Source organism: Vipera berus, assembly GCF_964194415.1.
Source record: "Vipera berus genome assembly, chromosome: 3".
Taxonomy (NCBI): Eukaryota; Metazoa; Chordata; class Lepidosauria; order Squamata; family Viperidae; genus Vipera; species Vipera berus.
In genome coordinates, this window is record NC_138204.1 from 144,344,397 (window position 1) to 144,353,183 (window position 8,787).

The following is an 8,787-nucleotide window of genomic DNA, read 5'->3' on the forward strand; positions in this document are numbered from 1 at the left end:
TCCCTTACTTATTTAATTCACTGGAGGCTTCTCCAAAAGAGGTGGGCAGAAGATTTCTGCTAAAGTTTGCGTTTGAAAATCATATTAGCAGTTGCGCTGCTAATTCCTAAACCAGTTAAACCTGCCTTTTTAAAGCTCATAACTGATTTCCTAATGGGTCACAGACCTGACTCAATGCAGTGTTAAGAATGGCTGCTCCTGACCACGTCTCTTTTGTTGAAATAGGAAGTCAGACCTTCTTAAAAAGATGTATTGCCTTATGTAAATTAAAGCGATTATTTTTATGAATACATCATCAAACAAACCACGGTTTAAGGCATCCGGTAAGGGTAATTTTGCTCTAACAATTTATTTAGAGATCTGAATGGAGTGGTAAGAGAAGGCTGCATATTATACCTTTGTGTAAGGTTTATGCTAGCATAAGAGCAATGAAATGTACTTGAATTAGATATTTACCCATAACTTTTAATTCTATAACAGTGAATGAGGCTGGCTTGGAGTTAGTAAATGGATTTCAGATTTATTAGTGGGTGGATGTAGTATCTCCTTTCCACACCCTGCCATAGCAACAAAAAAAGCAAACAAGGTACTCTTTATATCTTAACTTCAAACAGATATGCATAATATTGCAGACAAATGGTGGAAAATCCATTGTATGCCTAGTTAGATCTATAACCAGTGTGGTGAGCCATACTTTTTCAGTGTACGCATGTTTTTATTTATTTTATTTTTATTTATTTTAATCCCATTTATATCCCGCCCTTCTCTGAAGACTCAGGGCGGCTTACAATTTAACCACAAACCAATGTGCTTAGCAATAGCCTTCATTCTATGTATATGCCTGCTTATTAGGGCTTTCGCCCCCCCCCCCCAGCGGCATTATTACAAAGTCAGCTTATTGCCCCCAACAATCTGGGTCCTCATTTTACCTACCTCGGAAGGATGGAAGGCTGAGTCAACCTTGAGCCTAGTGGGATGCGAACCTGCACTAATTGCAGGCAGCTGGTGTTACTTAAGGAGGCATTAGCCCACTGCTCCACCAAGGCTCCTTGGTGTAGTGATCTTGATATAATTGGCTTGAATGTCTAATAATTTTTATGGACTTACTTCTAAAGCTGAAATAATAAAGAGAAAAAAGCAAGGAGAGAACATATCAAGGACAACAGAAGTAGACAGGGCATATTTGGTAGGCACAGATTATCAATTAAAACAGAAAAGGAAAAGCTGGAGAACGGAGTGACGTTCCTGGAAAAAATGGAACACTGAGCAGGAACACAACTATTAAGAGGGAGATTCCTTACAAGTAATCCTCGACTTACAACAGTTCATTCAGTGACGGTTTGAAGTTACAATGGCACTGGAAAAAAAGTGACTTACAACTGTTTTTCATACCTATGACCGGTGGTGGGATTCAGCCGGTTTGCACCACTTCAGCAGAACTGGTAGCTAATTTTTTGTTGACCAGGCCCGGAATGGACTTCCGGAAGCGGCATCCACACAGAGAACCGGTTGTTCACATATTTGAATCCCACCACTGCTTATGACCACTGCAGCCTCCCCATGGTCACATGATCAAAATTCAGATGAAATTCAACTGACTCATATTTATGAGCGTTGCAATATCCCGGAGTCCTGTGATCACCTTTTTATGATCTTCTGCCAAGCAAAGACAGTGGGGAAGCCAGATCTACTTAACAACTATGTTACTAACTTAACAACTGCTGCGATTCACTTAACAACTATGGCAAGAAAAAAAATTGTTAAATGGGCCACGACTCAACAACAACAACTGTTGCTTAGCAGCAGGAATTTTGGGCTTAATTGTGGTTGTAAGTCAAGAACCAACTGTACTTGTTCCAGATTAGGGGTTATGAAAAAAATGTGTTTTTATTTACTTGACACATTTAGGAACTGTTTTAAAATCTCTGCATTATTTTACACTTTCTATTTTCCCTCTTGGCAGCCTTGTGTCTCTTAGTTGTCATTATCCTGGGATACCATCTTGGTTTTATTGTTGTCCTGTATTTTATGTTCTTAATTTATACACTGCCCAGAAAAAAAATTACTTATTGGTGATTTAAAACGCACTAAATGTAATTAAAGGCATAAAAATGGAGCCAATATTCACTTTTTTCTCTAGAGAAACAATGTAATTTCAGTATAAAATTTGCTGAAAGTAAAATTATTTTAATCATTTTCCACTCAAACCATAAGAATTGTCATTTTGTTCTCTGTAATAAAAGTGCAATTAATGCAACATCAAGGTTGAGAAATCATTATATTTTTTTTGAAAATCAATGCTAAAAGTTTAACCATCATCTCATTCTTAATACATTAAAATGTAATTTCCTGTTATTATAAATAAATAAATATAATTGTAAACTATTATATAATATCTGCATGAACTTGATCGATGGAACAGAATGTCTCGCCAACCTGACAGTTTAAATCAAAATTGGGGAAATTGGTATGAGGAAGGGCAAGATTCTCTAAGGTTGTTTCCAAGACTGGTGAGCTAAGATGCTCTGGTCCCATTCTTCTAGCAGAAAATCAAATGATAGAATGTAAGAGTTGGAAGGAAACCCGGAAATAATCTAGTCGAATTGCTTGCTCAGTGTAGGGATCCACTATTCTACCCACTGCCAAAGCAGTTTGTTACCTTGTGGAGCAGCTCTTACCATTTAGAAAGTCTTCCTAATGTCCAATCTGTTACGTATTGAGCTTTTGGGAACACCTTATCACGTGTACGCTGGAAAGCTAACGGTTCTCCAGCAACACAAATAGGACTTTCCAGTCCGAGCTGCAGTCAACTTGGCGGGAATGATGGGTTCAATCTGATTGGTTGTTCAGACTATGGAAAACTATATAAAGACTGCATGGATACCCCTAACTCTCAGTACAGTTATAGTTATGAATAAAGCAACTATTCTTCTGTACTCATCTGCCTGGCGTCTTTCCTGCTCATCTGAACCCGAAACATAACACAATCAATATTTGCTCCTTTTTGCACTTTAAACCCATTGTTTCTGGTCCTTTCTTCTGGAACAATTTGACCGTTACGTATCCTTCCAGATGCCCCCCCCCCCGAAATCATTTCACTGCCTCCAATTGTTAGTCCTAGGTAGTTCCTTACAGGACCCTTATCGGATTGGTTTGTGTCCTCTTTGTGCTCCACTTCTTCAATATCCTTCTTAAAATATAGTGCCCAGAACTGAATGGAATATTGTCTGAATCATGTTCACAATGTTCTGGTTTTTCTGAACAGAATGTTAGAGGAACAATTGCTTCTTTTGATATGGATACTCTAATACTATGGATGCAACCTAGGACTGCATTTTTTTGCAGCTTTATCACAAGTACAATTAAAGATACATTGCTAGAAAATACTTTGCTTTCTAGAACAAAGCCTACTTAGTAGTAATGAGTTTCCTTTTAAATAATTGTGCTGAGCAAGTTCAGTCATAGCCATTTGGAAACCATTATTTGTGATTTGTAAATTAAGCCACTACTAGGGCTTGTGCCACAAAGCAAGTATTTCACTTATTCTGTGAACCAGACTATCGGGACCAGGAATATATTAATCAGAGTTGATGAAACAATAACCTTTAATGCTATTTAAATCCAATTTCTATTAACAAGGAATACTAGATCTGTGTTGTTCATCTACTGGCTATTCAAATTTTTCAGTCCAGCCTTGGAAGCTTACAACAATTCTGGTCAGCACGGTATGTACAATGAAAGATGTTCAAAGTTTTAATCGCAAATGCTTGGAGGTCTACTGGTGTGCTCTACTGATTAAGATGTTTACCATTCCAACAGACAAGAGAAGCAACCTGGACTTTCTGGAGAAATATCATTACTTTTCACTGACTCCTATGGGTGACAGGATAGCAGTCTTCCAATATTTGAGGGACTGCCACAAAAAAGAGGGGATCAATCTATTCTCCAAAGAACCTGGGGGCAGAACAAGAAGCAATGTGTGGCAAGGAGAAAACCAACCTAGAACTAAGGAGAAATTTCCTGACAGAACAATCAACCGGTGGAACGGTTTGCCTTCAGGAGTTGTAGGTGCTCCATCCCTGGCGGTTTGTAAGAAGAGATTATGCAGTCATTTGTCTGAAATGCTATAGCTGTTGTGCTTGGGTTGGGTTCGAAGACTCCCAACTCTGTTATATTGACATAAACTGACATTATTTGAAAGTCATTTTGTCAGATGAAGATAGTCATGTCTGCTATCACTTGCTTGTTTGGGGACGTTTTATAAAGACATTGCAACGTATAAAAAATGTAAAGGTGGAAAGCTACAGAAAACATTTAAAGTGCATTGATTCTGCAAACATAAATCTATTTCTACTTTTCCCCCGTCTCTGCCTGGCATCCCTATGGTTATACTGATTTCTGCTATACAGGTAATTCTCAACCTATGACCACAAATGGGTCTAGTATTTCTGGTGCTAAGCAGGGCAGTTGTCAAGCACCCAACTTTGCGATCTTTTTTTGTCATGGTTGTTAAGCAGATTGCACAGTTTGTTAAGTGAATCTGGTTTCCCCCATTGACTTTGCTTGCTGGCAATCACATGACCCTCCAGGACACTGCAGCTGTCATGAATACATACTAGTCGCTAAGCGCCTGAATTTTGATCACATGATTGTGGAGAGCCTGCGATTGTTATAAGTGCAAGGACCTGTCATAAGTCACTTCCCCCCCCCCCCCGTGCTGTTGTAAGATTGAATAGTTGCTAAACAAAACATTGTAAGCTGAGGACTGCCTGTATAAGTGATTTCCCTTTCAGACAGTCTGAAAAGGAGGGAACCTTGTTGGTTGTTTACACAGGTGAATGTGATTCAGCAGTTGGTGTCTAAACAATGAGCAGAATCATCAATTGAAAAGAAGCAATCTTGCCCACAGCTATGCATACACTCTAATGAAATCACAAAGGTTTAAGCGGCTGAATTGTCTTCTTCTTCTTCTTTTTTTAGAGTGCAGTAGAGTTAATGACTCAAATTCTATCTATAGTGGCATGGTAATAAACCTCTCTGAACTTTTAAATAACTATAAATGGGATGTGGCTTTGCAGTAATTGAGATACTCCTAAAGCCACACGCATAGAGTAAATCGCTGGTTCACGTACGCTAAATCACATTTTGTTAGCCGATGTATTGCTGAATAATAATTGGCTGGCTTTGCACCATAATGTAAGCTTTAATGCTATTGGTTATTAATCACAATGGATAATAACAATTTGTCATTAGTCACAATAAAACACATTCTGAAATGGCATAATTTATGGTCCAGACCATCATGGCTTAATATAGTGCAACACCTTAAGCCATAATGGTGCATTATGCTGCACCAGAATAGAAATCAAGTCACTCTAAGAGTGAGAAGGGCCTAAATTTGACAAATACCTAAAGGGCCTAATACCTAATTTTAACAAATAACATAAATAAAATATAATAACTAATTGTTATTAGCCATTGCGACTAACTTAGTGCTATTCATTTATTGAGCGTGAACTAATGGTGGTACAAGGCAGAACCGTTGAAACTTGCAGATATAACCAGAAATTAAACTATTGCAAGAGTAGATCATTTGTTATCCCAAACGGCAGGTATCCCCAAACCTCCCTTTGGTGGCCCTCAGGAACCCCTCTGAAAGCCGCAGTTTTCCTATTCTGGAATGCAAAAACACATGCACCATAAATCCTAAAATTGGCATGAATCAATTACAAAATTAAGAACATATAAAGTCCCCCATCCCCGTTTCTAACCACAGGGATGATGCGGTCCTACACACTTTGTAGTTCTCAGCCTCCCAATGTTAAATGTGGCCCTTGTCTACTCTTTCAGTATTGTACACAAACGATTGTCCGTTTTTTAAGGGATGGGAAAGAATGATGCAATTTTGAAAAGCACTTTCGAAGTACTGGGCCGTGCAAAACAAAGTTACATTTTAGTTGCATTTTAAATATGTAAAAACAGGATCACATGTAGCCAAAATTCCTGATGCGTGATGTTCAATGTGCCTGTACCTGGTGCTCTCCAGAGGCATTGCAATAAAGTTCCTATCACCTTCAGCTGTTAGAGAATACAGGTAAGCCTTGACTTACAACAGTTCATTTAGTGACCATTCAAAGTTACAACATCACTAAAAAAAGTGACTTATGACCACTTTTCACACTTATGACCATTGCAGCATCCCCAGGGTCACCTGATCAAAATTTGGATGATTCTGTTTTAATGAAAGCTGTGTTAGATTTCCTACTCCTAGTTAGAGCAGAAACATGAATCGAATTCCCATCAGGATTTATTCAACTGTGATAGCCAGTTATCTTATGTGAATGGAGGGTGGGTGGGTTGCTTGGCATTTCAGATAGTCCTCGCTTAACAGCCGGTTGCTTAGAAACCATTCAAAATTATGACAGACACCCCCAAAATACTTACAATCTGGATTCAAAATACCAATGGCTGCTTCCCCTTTGCAGTCACATGATTGTATTCGGGGTACTTGACAACCAGCTTGCATTTACAGCCCTTTGCGGCAACCTGAGGTCATGTGACTGTGATTTATATTTTTTTTTCCTTCTGGAAACCGACATTTACTTCCGTTTTCGGTAGAAAACAAGACAGGTTTTGCATTTGCTTAACAATTGTGGTGTTCTCTTATCACCATAATTTTAGGTTTAATTACAGTCCTAAGATGAGGACTACCTCTATGTGGACAAATGTTTATCTTGGACCCCTAGATTTATTTTATCCTATAAATGTTCATTAAAATGCCAAGCATCAGTGAGAGATTATTGGAATACGATTGCAGCAGAAGACAGCCAGTTATGTTCCAGGGATGGGGGAGGAATTCATATACAGCAATATATTTATTAGACCAACAGAAAATTCGGAAATAGCATGGAAACTTTCATATTTCTGAGAACATCTGTCAGAATGATTACTCCTCCCTCCCAAAAAGTCTGGAAGATGGAAGAGGGGAAAAAAATTACTAATGTTTAAGATACATCTACATCAGATTAGTCTTAGATGAAAAGTGGAAGAAATGAACAGACAGGCAAATTGGGCCTATCAGATGCAGAAGCAGTATTGGCTAATTAAATTTCTTTTAATTTATTCCCTAAGTGCACACATTCTCATGTTAAAAGAAGAGATGAAAAAAGGATGTGTGTACAAATTAGCCTGAATCAAATTATCTGTGGGATTGCTTTTCTTCCTTTGAGCCAGCCTGAATATTGTTATATTGTTATAAACTGCAGTTCATAGCTTCATATTCTAGGTATAACTAGCATTTGAGGATAATGTCATAAACTGTTAAGGAAACCGTGGTTAATTAGTGTGAGAATCAGTAATTGCACCCAGTTTTTAAATTCCCTCCCTTTCTTTGCTTCCATTCTTCATTTAGAAACAATTTATTATACCAAAGGCTCTTTATGCTCAATTAACTGACTTTTTTCATGGTCCATTATTTTACTATCTAATGCTTTATTCATTTTAATATGCACTTTTGAAGTTTATTTCTAATGTTTATTTAAAATGGTAGCTGTCTAGAATTCCACACACATGGCACTAAATAATGTGGCACATATAGAAGTTATAATTACTGAAATTCAATATGAAAAATAAATAATCCCGTCGCCCACTTTTGATCATTTGATTACAACTGATATAGCTGCAGCTGGATGCAGAGTAGAGCTCAGTGTATTATATATTATTTTTGATTTTTAGAGCAGCAAATCATCCTGTGAGTCAAAATGGGTATAGTTAGGATCTGAATATTAGCATTCTGCAACTGGAAAAGAAAGAGACATATTTTCAGCAGTCTGGATTTTGTCATCTCCAACCTCACACGACTGCTCTTGTGACTAGGATAGCAACCAGACTTAACAGTTCACGTTTTTGGAATGGCTTACTTCGTTACACCAGGAAAAGCTTCATTTGCTGATGCTTTGTATATCTAGTTCAGGAGTCTTCAAACTTGGCCTTTTTATGACTTGTGGACTTCAACTCCCAGAATTCCTCAGCCAGCTGGCTGAGGAATTCTGGGAGTTGAAGTCCACAAGTCATAAAAGGGCCAAGTTTGAAGACCCCTGGTCTAGTTATTTAAAAAGCCACAGCAGCAGACTATTAAAAAGGTTTCAAACCATTTAGCATGTGGTTTTTTGCACAACATGCATGCAAAGCTGATGAATGACGATTGTCTCTTTTGATGATCAACCAATATAGTTAAATTTTGAAACCCAGAGCCCATTATTTGAACACACATCTTCACCAATACTTAATACAGGTGAAACTCGAAAAATTAGAATATTGTGCAAAAGTTCATTTATTTCAGTAATGCAACTTAAAAGGGGAAACTAATATATGAGATAGACTCATTACATGCAAAGCAAGATAGTTCAAGCCCTGATTTGTCATAATTGTGATGATTATGGCGTACAGCTCATGAAAACCCCAAATCCACAATCTCAGAAAATTAGAATATTACATGCAATCAATAAAACAAGGAGTGTACATAGAACAATATCGGACCTCTGAAAAGTATAAGCATGCATATGTACTCAGTACTTGGTTTGGGCCCCTTTTGCAGCAATTACTGCCTCAATGCAGCATGGCATGGAAGCTATCAGCCTGTGGCTCTGCTGAGGTGTTATGGAAGACCAGGATGCTTCAATAGCGGCCTTCAGCTCTTCTGCATTGTTCAGTCTCATGTCTCTCATCTTTCTCTTGGCAATGCCCCATAGATTCTCTATGGGGTTCAGGTCAGGCGAGTATGCTGGC